At 45.9% G+C, this 13,410-nt stretch overlaps 1 protein-coding gene across 8 annotated transcripts in view; it reads left to right on the plus strand.

Moving 5' to 3' along the window:
• Window positions 1-13,410, plus strand: part of SLC4A4 (solute carrier family 4 member 4) — a 237,704-nt gene that overhangs the window by 139,255 nt on the left and 85,039 nt on the right. The gene's annotated exons all lie outside the window — the stretch shown is intronic.

Raw genomic sequence — 13,410 nt, forward strand, 5'->3', positions numbered from 1 at the left:
GAGGTGTTTTGCAGCATTATTGCTGTCTCAGTTTATCTTTCTCATTGAGTTTATACAAGTTTCCAATGATATTTCCTCAGAGATATTTGCTCCTGTTCTTGTATATTTGGATTTGTACAGTAATAAAAATGGATGCCTAAGCCACGTTTAAAAGCGCCTAAGCCATGCATTGTGTCTCATCTTATTGTTTCTTGCCTATGGTTTTAATTGCTGTAGCTACTTTGTTTCATCTTTCTGTCATTGCTGGTATTTATTATACTTCCCAATGGGATATCTCCAAAATTCACTGTGATTCTCTTTCCTTCCAGCTGTGATTTCCACCTTTGTTAGTTTTCTGCCTATTCTGTTTTGTTCTAAGCTCTCATGCACTCCTGTACCACTGCAATATTTGAGGTGCCAACGTGCAGGAAAATGTTTACAGATGAGCCAACATATGATTACATCAAGGAAATATTATAGGGCTTGTGTGAAAACTTATTTTTACAAGATCCAAATATTGACTCAGTTTCTATCTGACAGTGTGTCTCAAATTCCCACTAGGGGAATCCTCAGCTGGAAGGGGCAAAGTGCAGTATATCTGTAATTAATTGTCTCCCTACAAATTGGTTAGGAAGATTGAGGCTTGATTAAGGTCATAGAAGTGAGAGGGTATAGAGCCGGGTGGCCACAGTGTGGCTTACAGGCCACATGTGGCTCTTTCACAAGGAAGCTTGGGACCTCTGCCTTGCAGTGGGGTGATGGAGTAAGGGCCTTACCCAACGATATTAGGGCATCTTCCGACTTCAGCCCTGTGGGGTTCACCCGCCAGGGCTCGAGGCTTTGGCAGGAGCAGGGCTAAAGCCGTAAGCCCTGTTAGGTATCTCCTAGGGGGATGAAGCCCTGTGCCCCAGCCAATGTGTTCCAACTCTCAAACTTCTGAAGATTGTTGCATGCGTGTAAGAGGGTCTGTGAGTTTGGCCACCCTGGTATAGAGCTCCAATCTCTTAAATCCCTGTCTTAGGTCTGGGTCGTAAACAGCTCCTTCCTTCCTCCTTATGCAGCTGACTCGCACAGGACTAGAGGGGCACAAGAAGGTTGTGCCGTTAGATTGACCACATACTACCTTACTCACATTGTTAGTGACATGCTGTGACGTCGGCTCATATGTCAACTGCCTCTTTTTAATAGGTTTGTGTATCTTGGGGGTTTGTATTTTTAAGTGGCTGTTTGACTCCTAGAACAGATCTTTGTCTGCAAACAGAAGTTGAACTCGGTGTCTTGTATGATCCATGTGAATTAGAATCTCTCCTTTGTCAGTCTCTTGAATCTGATAATGCTATCTCTGTTTGAAGACATAGTGCATACTCCACAGGAACCTGGGAATCTAATGCTTTTTACTCATTTAATAGTGCTGGCATTCCCAGTACTGTGCAAACTTTCTTGGCCCTTCATGCTTTTGTTAGAATGACCTTGGCAACCCCTACGGGCTTTTTCTGATGGCTTACATTGGAAACAGAAAAAAAGATGGGAAAATATCTTGTTGGAGAGCTGTTGGTTGTGCTAAGGCAGTGTTTCTCAGCCTTTTTTTTTTTTTTTATAAAGTACCCCTTAAAAAAATAGTATGTCCAGTACCAATGGTTTTCAGACACACAATTGTTTTTTCTACCATTGCAACACATTTGTTTAAACAACTTAATGGTAACCAGGCAGGTGATGAAATTTTGGGGTGTAAAAAGTATAAAAATAATAAAGCACAGTAAAACTTAAAACAAAAATTGAGTTTTCTTCAAATTTCAGTTGTGTTGACGTACCCCCCCAGTCTTCTCTCGAGTACCCCTAAGGGTACTTATACCACTGGTTGAGAAACACCGTGCTAAGGTATTAATTGTTGCACATGTGCGCTAGCATATATATAATGGAATATGAATTGATATGTAGGCTATAGAGCGATCGAGTATATTCTCCAGCTGGAAACGCTTGTGTTCAGGCCTTGAAAGACTGTGTGGTCAGTTGGAGTGCTTTAGTCGAAGAGATGCACAAAACCCTTCTTATTTGCTGTGGTGTGTGCAGTGCTTACCCAAATCAGTGTTTCCATATCAACAGAAACCTCTGCCAAAGCTAATTCTAAAGTTAAAAAGAAATTGGCCTGGATTAGAGAAGCACTCGTACTCTCTCTGGGAGGGATGGGCTGAGGACTTCCTGCTGTTTGGAACTCAGTTCATTGATTTTTTTTTTTATGGTGAGGGCACTTGGCTGACTTTTATGTTTTAAACAGAATAGCTTAATCGTCCCAGTGAGCAGCAGGGATTCCCAATTTTTGTCTGGGTATGGATGACCTAGTTTTACCCCAGGGGTCTCAATTGAAAATGACTTTCTCTTCCTGTACGGTTAGTGGACATCTTTTAAAAAAGAGACTGCTGGTTAATGCCAAGACTTGGTTTATTTTGTTTATATGCCTAAATACGCAGATTGCCCAATACACTAATTTTTGCTTGCTCAGTTTTTCCCACAACCCCACAGCACGCAACTACCCCTGCTCTCAAAACCACCACAACAACAAGAAAACAGAAAACCCACCCTTCTATTCCCCCCAAAAAACATTTTGATGTAATGGGGGTTTGAGTACGGTCTGGCAAAATATGTAGCACTAAGAGAATTCCAGAATGATTTGTTTTTCAAACTGCAGTGAGAACTTTTATAAAACAAGGACACCCATGTTGCGAAATATTGGTTGCTTGTGCTAGTGAGCAAGAAGCCAAAAGTGAAATTAATTAAAAGCAAAATTGAAACCCGCTATAGTATAATTACCTGAGCTGAATAGAAAAAGTAAATTAGATGAGATTTTTTTTAAAAAGCTCAAAAAGGTGTCATTGGTAGCATAGATGAGGATGTTTACCTTTCAGCCTTTATTCTTTTAAACTTGACAGCATCCCTTTAAATAGCCTTAGGTACACTGTCCTCCTACCATTGTCAGAAATGAGAGCTTCAATTTATCACCATTTGTTCACTTTGGAATTGGGAGGAATTCAAAGCAAGCCAAGTCCTTTTGTCTTGCACCCACAGAACATTTAGCCTCCCCGTAGCCTTACAGAGAACTGCTTCGGATGTTACTAATCTCACAAGTCCTGGGGAAATGCACCTGCAAGATGTTTGCATTTTGCCACCTTCTGACCTAAAGCCTAACTAGTGTGTTGTGTTAAAATCTGGCATGACTCATTGTGCTGATGTGATCTCACAGTGCTATCCATATCTATGACCGGGTCAGATATCTTGTGGCCATAGGTCACGCTGTGGCACCTGCCCCTGTTCATGGTCCCTCCCCCCCCACTCTCCGTCCTGTTCAGGGCCTCTTACGAAAGCTTGGTCTACACTACACAGTTATGTCTGTGTCTTTGGACTGCTTACTCTGAGCAGTTTCTGCTCTCCTCACGCAGTCCCCTTTCGCTGCAGCTTCCTGCTGCTTTTATAATGGAACCACTTGAGTCAACCCAGCTGCGGCTCCTCCATACTCAGGACTGGCTAGTAAGCCACGCAGTGACAATTTCCCATTGTACTGGACTGTTCTCATTGGCAATGTGTTTCTAAGTGCCAGAGGCTAATGGTGCTTAATTCAGAGACCAGCTTCAAAAGCGTCCCCTCTAGCTGGGGGAGTTGTTTTGTCCAGAGTTGGGCAATCATACCATGCTGATGTTGCTTTCCTGGCTAAAACAACACTTAAAAGTACTTGCACAGGAAGAAAGAATCCCTGCCGGTCTCCCAAGAGAGCCAGAGATTTAATGGCTGTGACATTTACAGGTGTCAGAGATATTCAAGTGACTATTCAGGGCATCTCCCTTTTGCTTTCTCCTGCACAGAAGCTTGGACAAGACAACTGTTGGTCACATCTCATCAGCTGTCCAGGTCCAGTAATACCTTTCTCTTGCAGGTCCCAGGCCATAGCCCATTAAAGTCATGAGAAGTCTTTCAGCTGACTTGAATGGGAGTAAAGGGGGGGCCAAGAAAGACAAAGGGCCCGATTTTGCTCATTCACACAGTGTGACTTGCCAGCAACTCTGTGTAAGTTAATGAAGTTACACCAGAGTAAAATCAGGGTGAATGGTGTTGGTGAGGAACTAAGTACTAAGATTGGGCAGCAGAATCTTCTTCCATGCTCTCACTCAGTTGATTGAGGTCCATGGAAAAACGCTTGAGTTCAGTGGATCTTGGGTCAAGCCCACAGTAAAATCTTTTTTTTTTCTTTCCCAGAACACCTTCTTTCAGCTGGGGTGCAGTTTGTTTGCTCCACTTTAAGTGGATCTTCTGTCTATCTAAGATCACAATAAGTAGCTTACAGTGTTTAGGTTATTACAAAAAACATATTTTGGGCACGTACAGTTTGAACCTCTCTAGTCTGGCACTCTCTGGTCCAGCAACCTCCATGGTCCAGCTTGATTTTAGTTAATGAGATGTCCCCTGATCATGGGTGTGGCCAAGTTTCCCATGGTTCCATAAAGTTTTACAGCCACCAGTCCTGGCTCTCAGTGTTCTGTGCTGTTATTTTGCTCTAATGTACCCCAATTGTCTTCTAAGAGTGCAGGAAGAAGTGGAAGTGTTGGTAATACTGCTAGACAACATTGACCTCCCGTGGATGGGCACATGCTCTGGTCAGATCCCAAGGGTGCTGGACTGGAGAGGTTCGAACTATAGTTATGTCAGTGAGCTGAGCACTGATCCGAACAAAAGGAAAGCTTGCATGAGCTACTCTTCATTCAAAGTGAACCAGCAGGACCTTGATAGATCAAATACACATTTTTGAAAAATGTTTAGAAGATAGAATTTTGCTCTGTGCATAATGAGCTGTCCTTGGTAGTTTGCTTTTCCAGAGCATGTCCACCACAAGGGTATGTTCTTGGGCTTTTATTCCATCACTGTAACTATACAATGACATTTTGCTAAGTAAGTCGCATTGTTGATGATTAAACCCAGTGGCGTTTACTTTGATTGTGTTGTTCCGGTGGCAATGGCGACTAAAAGATCTTAGCTCAATGGGATGAGGAACTGTGATTTGCATTTCAAACATGGAGAAGAAAGCGTCTCGTGAAGTTTACTGCGACAGAAGAGTTGCAAATAGCATGTAGCTCTGATTTTGTTTTAGCGATTCTTTTGTTATAAATCTGGCAAGGATATTAATGTTTCCATGTACTGATGTAATGGTGTCAGTGCATGAATAGTTGGTTTTGGTCTTTCCTCAGTAAGGCAGTGGGGTCTTTTAGGGTGATTGGTGTTTTATACGGACAGTATACAGTTAAGAGTAGGATGGCATGTGCAGTCCTTACTTTCTAGGTCAAATCAAACCAGGGATAGGAGCTTAGGTTTACAGCATTTTTTCCTTTAGTCTTCATGCTTCTGTATGAGGCCCGACTTTCAAAGGAGGTTGGAACAGCAAAAAAAACAACAACAAAAAACAAAAAAACCCATTGGCACAGAAAGGCAGGGAGTGAAATGTAGAAATATAATGGGTGCTCACATTTTTGCAAGTGTGCTAGTTATGCCTTGCCAATAGTAAATGTCGTTCTTGCTGTTTGCCTGGTAGCCATAGTCAAGTAGCATCGCAAGAAGCATCAGTTACAATTCCTACAAAGTTATGCTATATGAATGCATACTTACTAGGCATTCTGTTGATACCATCTGGTATCAATGAAGTGCACAGTCCCAGAGGAACAACTGGTTTAAGCTTTCTCAGGTCTTTAGCCTTGAATTTCTGGCAGTTGTTCTGAAACCGGTGGTGTGGTTTACCCTGACTTTAGCTCATGTAACAAAGGTTTTTAGTTGGTAGCTTCTCATAAAGCCAGAAGTGATCAAATATTAATCCACACACATGCTAACGAGCTCTTATTAAGATGAATTCTAAATGTTGTTTACAGGCTGGCTCTCAAAGCTGAAACATCATTAGAATAATGTGATTAGCGGAAGGGCTTCTCTGATGAGCTTGAAGGCTTCTTCAGTTAAAGTTTTAGTTCAGCTGTCTGGGTCTTTTTTAAATGCTGGTGGAGGTAGTGACTGATTTGTTGAATTTCCTTCTGTCCCAATGTGGTCTTCTGGATTGGCCTGTGAAATGCTGCCCATCTGTTGGGGTGCCACAGAAAAACAACAGCCTGTCTCTGATTGTCTTCTGCATTCAGTATTTGAGGCTTGTTTGTTTTTTGCAGTAGCACCAAAGGCCTTAGAGTGAGGGCCCCTTTGCATTGGATGCTTCATTAACACCTAGGTAGAAACTGTTTGTGCTCCAAAGAACCAAAGCCAAGATTTTGGAAAGGGACGAGTATTTCTTGGGGAGCAGGGGTATCAAGGGGCTTGTGCTTCCAGGCCATTTAGGGCAGTGTGTTTTTACCCATTTTGATACCAGAGGCCGGCTTGCTGCCTTCCTAAACTGTGTCAGAGAAAAGCTTCAGGGGTAGCTGAGTTAGTCTGTACAGGATAAACTTAACAACACGTGTAGATGGTATCATGAGCTTTCGTGGGCACAGTTGACTAAAACTAAGGTAGTTCCTGGTTTCTCAGTATAGCTGCTTCCTGCACGGGAGCCCTGTCTGTTGGCTCTGCTGACAAACCAGTTTTGACTGCTGTTACTTCTGCAGTGCATATGCAGTTATGGAAATGTGCGCTAGGTTTAGTGCTGCTGTGTGCATCATCCCACGGGTCCTGACTGCAGAATCACTATTTCTGGTGAGGAGGCAGAGGGAGAACGCAGTATGACTCTCAGCTCATCATTACTGAGTGGTAGCTGAAAAAAATCCACCTTCAGCTCATGAAAGAAGCAAACTGAATATGATGTTAAGAGGAGATAGGTGTAGGACCCCCAAGATAGACTGAAACAGGCCTTTGGCCCCTTGTGACACTTCCTTATACAGCTGAGTGTTTTGTCCCGCGGGCTACTTGAGCAAAGCCACAACAGATAACAAAACAGCTTTCCTTTCTAAATCAACACGCAGTGACTTTTGAAGCATATTTCATCCGTTTTACCTCTTCCCCTTCTTGGTGGGGTGCGTTTTCTGAGGACAAAATGTCTGCTGCAAGGTGCGAGGTTTGTGCTTAGCAGGACATCGGCCGTCTTTCAGAGGAGAGGAAGGCTGGCACAGTGGTTAGGGGGTTAGTCAGATGCTTAGAGCCCTGCAGAGAGATGTGTATCCACGCAGGGCTCTATTGAGGGCTGGGAGCCTGGGGTTCTGTTCCCGCAGCACACTTACTGGACAAATGCTGACTTTCTCTTGTTATCTGTGTGGAATGGTAGTTTGTACTGACTTCGCTGGTGCTCTTATTAGGGTTGCCAGGTGTCAGGGATTCACCTGGACAGTCTGGTATTTTTGCCTCCTGCCCGGTAAAAAAAATAAATAAATTTTGTATTCTCTGAATTTTCCCCTGGCCAGGAGGCGAAAATATCAGGCACCTGGCAACCCTACAAACACTCAGCACCTGCCCCCCTCCCCCCCCCGAACCTCCCCTGACCCCCATGCTTACCTGGTTCCCCAAGGCTGCCAGCACAAAATGGCTGCCAGCCAAAAGACGTAGGGGAAGCAATGTTTCCCCAGGGTCTTAGTGCTCAACCACTCCCCTGTTCCTAATCCCTGCACTCACTCTTAAAGGGGACATGCTGTTTTAATGCTGTTTTATTTTAATTTTTTTTTTTGCCCAACAACTTTGGTCCCCCCCCTTCTTCCCCAACTTTTTTTTCCCCCTTCAACAGAATTTGTTCCCGTTTTTTTGGGGGAAGGGGTATTCGGTATTTTTGTTTCAACCATTTGGCAACCCTAGCTCTTATGTAGCCTGTGGTCCGACAAAGCAAATACCTAGATGAGTTCATGCACTTCCTGGAAGACATCCCTGGTCATGAATTTCTGGATAAACCTGTTTAGCAAAGCTTAACATGTGCTGCTGTGCTGAAACAGTCACAGCCCGGTCTCCGATTCCCTGTCCCAATGCCCCAGACAAGCTATTGCTCTGTTCTCCAGCCCTCCCCTGATGGAATCATTGATTCTTCCCCTTGGCTAGACTCCCTGGGTATAGCTATGCTGCAGTTATCCACCTGGGGCTGGCCCCGATCAGCTGATCTGAACTTGTGTGTATGTGGTGGAGACTGGGGGTTGGGCTGCAGAGATGTAAAATTGCACTGTGGCCGTTCAGCGCTCTGGGCCAGTGTGAGAGCGAAGGGTCCAGCTTGAAGCTGAATTTCTACCCTGCAGTTTTATAGTGTGAGCCCTAGTCCTCTAACACAGGCCCGCTGTGGGTGTTTCTCTGCATTATACGCATACCTGGAGTGTGAAATCCAAAAGCTACTGGGACTAGGACTTCACCCTCCGTTTCTGACTGCTGAGCAGAATACTCAGTTCTGCTTTTTTTTTTCAGTCTCTCTGGAGTCACGCTTGCAAAGGACTCTGCATCGTGCTCGCTCGGGATTCGTAGCATGGTTTCATGTTACCCACCGATGGCTTGTTTTTCAAGCTGCATCATTACTTTTGCCTACAAATTCAGTGCACTGCCACGGAGCGTCTATAGTAACCCTCTCTTTGGAAAAAAAAAACCCACCTGTTTATTTCACAATAACTCCAAACTGCTTGGGTCAGCGCAGTGCATAAATAAAGGGTTAGACTGTCAAAAGTCAGTGATAAAAATCAAAATTAGACCAACGTGGCGCTTTTTTGAAAAGCATGTAAGAACAAGTTGGTGTCCGATTGATTTGGGAGGCTGCTTAATAGGCCACACCACCGGAGGTGCTGATCTCGGCTCTTTCTGTTGCTCTAACCCTAACCCTAACCCTAACTCTGCCCCTGCCAAAAACCAGTAGAGCCCCCTAGCGGAACAGTGGTGGCTACAGTCGCATGAACACAGACGTGCTCCTCCGTGAGTTTTCCTGCTGCTGCCACAGGGGAAATGCAGCGAGCCAGACTAGTGGCTCAGGGACGATCCTGCCAAGCAGCAGTCCCTCTGGGGCTAATTTAATACATGCAGCAGAAGTGAAAGCCTGTGCTCGTAGGTTTCTACCGCCAGGAAGATGCTGGAAAGCAGCCAAGAGAAGCTTTTCTTAAATTAAACTTCTGCTGCAGTGTGTTCCTGCGCAAGACGTCAGAACTAATTGATTGCATTGACTAGATTACGTCGCCTCCACGCTCAAGTTTTGTTGCCTAGACAATGCATGTTTCATTGTGCTGTGAGTGTGCTCATGTCCTTTGTGGTGCAGTTATGGGATGTAGGTGGAGTGATTAGACCAAAACTGTAGGCTCTCAGGAACTATTTTTAGTCTGAAGCTGTAGCCATCCTTTCAGGGAAGACACACAAATGAGAGTAACTCTGGCAGTCGGCTGATCGGGGGAAGCTGGTTAGTAAAGTCCCTCCGGCACTCAGATGCAGCGGCGAGGAGCACCGTGTGAGACCCGAGAGACAATGATTAGAAATGTAAATAAAACTTCGAAGCCTTCGTTGGGTTCCCTTGTGTGTTTGGCGCCGGTGAGCAACAGCACAACTGATCTGTTGTTGAGTTTCTGGAACCACTGCGAAGATTGTGACGGAAGTCACAACACTTTTTTCCCGTGCTGGTGCCATAACCTTAGATCACCTTAACTAGCGCCGGTCCTGCCTTTTAGGCTTTCCCTGAGCTTATGCTGACCGCTGCCAGTCTTCTTAAAAGCACCTTTAATCACCCCTTGAATTGTGATTAAAATATGCACATGCCTACATGACGGGAATAACACCTCTGTTATGCAGACAGGACAAGATGGACGGTGGTGTTAATTCATTCTCTTGCTATTAAATGCCTCGGTTTTATAATTGTCCCAGTGCAGTAGGTAACTACATTGCCCTTCATTTGCTCTCTCAACTGACTCTTCAAATAAGTTTTGTTTTTTTGAATAGCCTAAATTGTAGACCAGACACCCCAAGTGAGGGTGATAAAGAAAAGGGAAATATGGAAGAAGGAAGGATGGCGGTGGTAGGGACTCTGCCAATTGCATGGTTGTGTTTCAGAGCATATTGGCTCATTTATTTTTATACGGACGGCGTGAACAGCGCACAGGTTCATTAAAAAGCACCCTCCTCAATAGTGAGCAAACATCTGCTTGGAGAAAGTCTGTGGGCATGGGGTGTCTCATGGCAGGTGGCCTTTCTGCACTCTTGATGTTGATGAAAAGATAGCCATCGTAATACTTTCATCTGTACGCTAGGTCCAGGCTGGCAACATTAGAGCCTTTTGTGTTGGTGTAGAGAAGTGTAGGACTGGAAGGGACCTGAGTAGGTCATCAAGTCTAGTCTTCTTATAATAACTAGACCATTCCTGATTCCACTATTGCTGACATACAGCATCACTGCAACGCGGGGCACAGCCATGCACCTTCCCTCGGAGGTTAGAAAACATTGATTACAGATACTAACAAGCCTTTCAGTGCTTGCTGTACCTAAAGCCTCCAGTTTGAAACTAGTGCACAAACCTGTTTCCAACCAGTGTTAAAGGTTGCTTTGCCAACTGCCTTTTGCACTGCCCCACTGGGAGCAATTTGGGACACGGGTGTGGGAAGCGGGTATTCCTTCATGCTGCTTGGTCAACGGCACTGAGCCGTCTCCTCCACCCAGCCGCAGATCTGTCCCTTGTTGGATTCTTCTCAAACTCAGCCCACAGGAAAATGCTACTGTGCTTCCATGCACAAGTGGACCTTGTTCACTGCCTCTCCCCAAAGCCTTCCTGGCAATGGAAAGCCTTGCAGAATTTACAGACCAGCTAGAACCAGGGAAGGATCACAGCATCTTCAGCGGTCCCCACCTACAGCTGATCTGCATGTTTACCATAAAACATGAAACTTTTCAACTCGTTCACTTTTAGGTGCCTGTAGAATGCCACTGCCCATAGGTACGTGCCTGTTACTTCTCGACTAATTGTTCCCCCCCTTGCTGCCTCTGTATCAGAGGCGGGGGACGGGGAGGAGAGGGAGTAGGAGAGGCTGCTGTGAAACTGTTCACTGGGACCCCCCGCAGACCGGGACTACTGGACCCGGTACAAGCCGGGACTGAGGAAGCCCGGCTCAGTCCTGGCTCGCACCAGTCTGGGACTGCTACGGCTCTGCATTGTAAGTGTAGTAAGAGCCACAGTGGTCCCAGCTGTATCCCGGCTTGCGACTCTTACTACATTTAAAAGTAGTAAGCCTGGCTCGCACCAATCTGGGACCTACCCCCACTGCATCTCTGCAGTTTAAATGCAGTAGGAGCTGGACTGCCTGCGTGCCTGGCTCCTCCTACATTTAAATGGCAGAGCCGCAGTGGGGGTAGGTCCCCGACTGGTGCGATCCAGGACTGAGCACCTTTCCTTACTGACTAATAGTGTAGTCGATACAAATTGTATGGATCACATGATTAGTCAGTTACCTGCCTCTTGACATTCTTAGTTGTGCCTAATGAGAAATCCTGCTCTGTTTAGAACTGCGTGAGAGAATTCCTGGGCAATGTCTGCTTGTCCTGACTCCCGTGTATGTGTTGATTCTTCCAGCATTACTTTAGCCAGCAGGGAAGTATCTAGCAATCTACATTTAAAACCAGCAGGGATTTGATTTGGGGATGTAGCATGAGCCTCATGTTTTCCCCATGCGTTTAATGTTTTCCTTGTTTATAAATATTAAAACACACTAATCATATGTACTCTGGGGCTTTTGGGAGGCAACAGGGCCAGATCCTTAGCTGGTGTAAATTCTCATAGCTCCATTAAAATAATGTTTCCCTTGAAGTCAGTGAGGCGCCGTTGACTCATATCAACTGAGGATTTGGCAGAGTGGCGTTGATCGTTGCTCTCAGTATATATCCCATAATAACAGTGTACTAATTTAGCTTGAAACTTCCATGCAAAGCTTTTAAAATTTGATTCCTGGAGGAATGTATTCTGAGGAAAGTATTATGAGGCAGAAGAAAGGGGGGATCTATCAGGTTGGAGGTTTCTCTGTGGGGGAGAAAACCATTCACGGCGATAGCGTGCCCCAGCCCCCACTGGTTAAGCGAAACATTCACGACCCTAGTGGATCAGGAATAATAATTTGCCCCCTAGAGTTCCGCAGTTATGGTACAGGGCACAACGGAATAGTACAGCAGTCATGGAGGAGGTGGGAGTATTGTGACTGTCTCTGTCAATCCTGCATCTCCAGCAGCTTCCCCTAGGCCTTGTGCACATTCCAGCCAAGTAGGGGTACCAATGGCTTTACAGAAAGGTGTTTAAGACCTACTGTGGAGAAGAAGCGTGTACGAGCTAGTGGTCGCTGTTAAAAGGTGGCTTGGGGGCCTGTTCGCGGATCCTCCAAAGGCCTGGGATTTGGATTCATCTCTCGAAGTTTGGATGCTTATCCAAAGTTAAGCAGGCACCACAACAAGCAGGAGACCGTTGATCCTCCAGCCTCACCTGCCAACCCCTCCTGGAACACTGCGAAACTGGCTCTCCACCGCTCTCTGTTATGTCTCAAGGGAGAATGGCAGATGTTCCCCTGTTTGAACAGCTGCACGAGCCATCTCCCTTCTCTCACACCTTTAGCAATAGAATAGGGCTTGTCCTCCTTTGCCTCCCATCTTTCTCCTGCTCTGCCTCCCGCCTCCCCCATCCCACTCCCGCTTCTCTCCTCTCTGAAATTCTCACTCATGCTCCCCCCGCTCCTGACTTTCTATCTCTGCTCCCTTCCTGGAGTTAATGTCTTCTCTGGTCCCTGCCTCCCTTCCCTCCACAACATTTTAATATACCTCCATGTTCTCTGCAGTCCCTGCTGCAGCTGTGCTGTGCTTCTAACACCTCCCCTCCTCGTCTGCCACTGCTGTTCTCTGCCCTGCGCTGTGACCGTGGAGAGCAACTGCCTGCCAGCCAGCCTCCCTCCCACTTTACACTCCACCCTAGGTCCTGGTTGCCAGCTGTGCTGTTAAAAAAAACCTCATGCAGTAGCTGCCGCAATCCCCGGGGGGTCTGTGACGGGGATGGTTCTTGAAAGTTGGGGCTGAGGAAATCTGGATTATGAATGTCTCAGCTCTGCTCCTAAACATCCTAGGTAGGCTAACAGCATCCTTCCATTAATTCTGTCACACTGTTCAAAGGGCAGAGAAATAGGTGCTGTGCACATGCTGGCTGGTTCTACAAGGAGGTAGACGGGCCAAGTTCCTGGCTGGTGCCATCAGATCCTGCAGTGCGTAGGTTTCATGTTTTTAAAGTTTCTAGCCCCGAAGGGTGCAATGAAAACTTGGACGAGGACCTGACACAGTGCTGTCTTCCTGAAACTGGAAGTTCAGCGAGAAACTGTAGCCTGTAGAGGCACTACCAACTCCATTCACCCCAGCAGCATCTTGGCACTCAGTCCTAATGGCAGCCTGGCTAACTTGTTCAGTGGGGAGAAATATCTGATGTCTTTTAGCTTGTGGGGGAAGGGGAAAGTACCACCACTGCAGGTG

Source organism: Pelodiscus sinensis, chromosome 4, assembly GCF_052426305.1.
Source record: "Pelodiscus sinensis isolate ZL-2025 chromosome 4, ASM5242630v1, whole genome shotgun sequence".
Classification (NCBI taxonomy): Eukaryota; Metazoa; Chordata; order Testudines; family Trionychidae; genus Pelodiscus; species Pelodiscus sinensis.